This window comes from Vombatus ursinus, unplaced genomic scaffold (genome assembly GCF_900497805.2).
Source record: "Vombatus ursinus unplaced genomic scaffold, bare-nosed wombat genome assembly UNPS02014805.1, whole genome shotgun sequence".
NCBI classification, from domain to species: domain Eukaryota; kingdom Metazoa; phylum Chordata; class Mammalia; order Diprotodontia; family Vombatidae; genus Vombatus; species Vombatus ursinus.
Genome location: NW_020954583.1, coordinates 12,019,331 through 12,020,239, shown reverse-complemented (window position 1 = coordinate 12,020,239; position 909 = coordinate 12,019,331).

Here is a 909-nt window from a genome sequence, read left to right as displayed (position 1 = left end):
TTCCTTCCTTCCTTCCTTCCTTCCTTCCTTCCTTCCTTCCTTCCTTCCTTCCTTCCTTTCTTTTTTTCTTTCTTTCTTTCTTTCTTTCTTCTCTCTCTCTCTGTCTTTCTTCAGTTGTTTATATTTTGGCCAGAAACCCTGAAGATCTTCCCCTCCCAGATCAATTTTTTAGAGGAGGAAAAGAGGCCATTCTCCGTCTCACTTCTTAATAGACCTTAATCACTGAATGGGCTTTGCCTCAATCAAACTGAAACCTGGTGAGGACCTTAGCTTGAAAAGGACAAGGTTCCCCAATCCATCTTGGGCCATCTCCAGTTGTCCTGATCTATATCTGGTCACTAGACCCAGATGGCTCTGGAGTAGAAAGTGAGGCTGGTGACTCTGTACAGCCTCCCTCACTTAAATCCAATTAGCTTGCCGGTCATGACATCACCTCCCTGATGACATGATCCTCTTCAAGAATGAAGGACAAACAGCAGCAGCAAACCACTATTTTCATCAGCAATAGTGGAGATACCATGAAAACATTTATTTGGAAAACTAAAGATGAAAGTTCTCAAAATAATGGGGAAAATGGAAAGTAAGGGGGCTGACATAGCTAGATTTCAAACTACATTAAATATCACAATCATCAAAATTATGTGATATTACTTAAAAGTATGAAAAATTGATTAGATAAGCAAAACTATGAAGAAATTGATATAGTAGCATAGTGTTCAAGGCTAAGGCTATCAAAGGGTAAAAATTTCCTATGCAACAATAATTACAGCAAATAATGGGAAGTAGTATGGTATTAAATTAGATTTAGACCAGCATCTCAGCACACATATCACAAAAACTCTAAATGGATATATTAATCTGAATATAAATTATATGAAACATTTAATAACAAGTGAAATATCTCCTAAA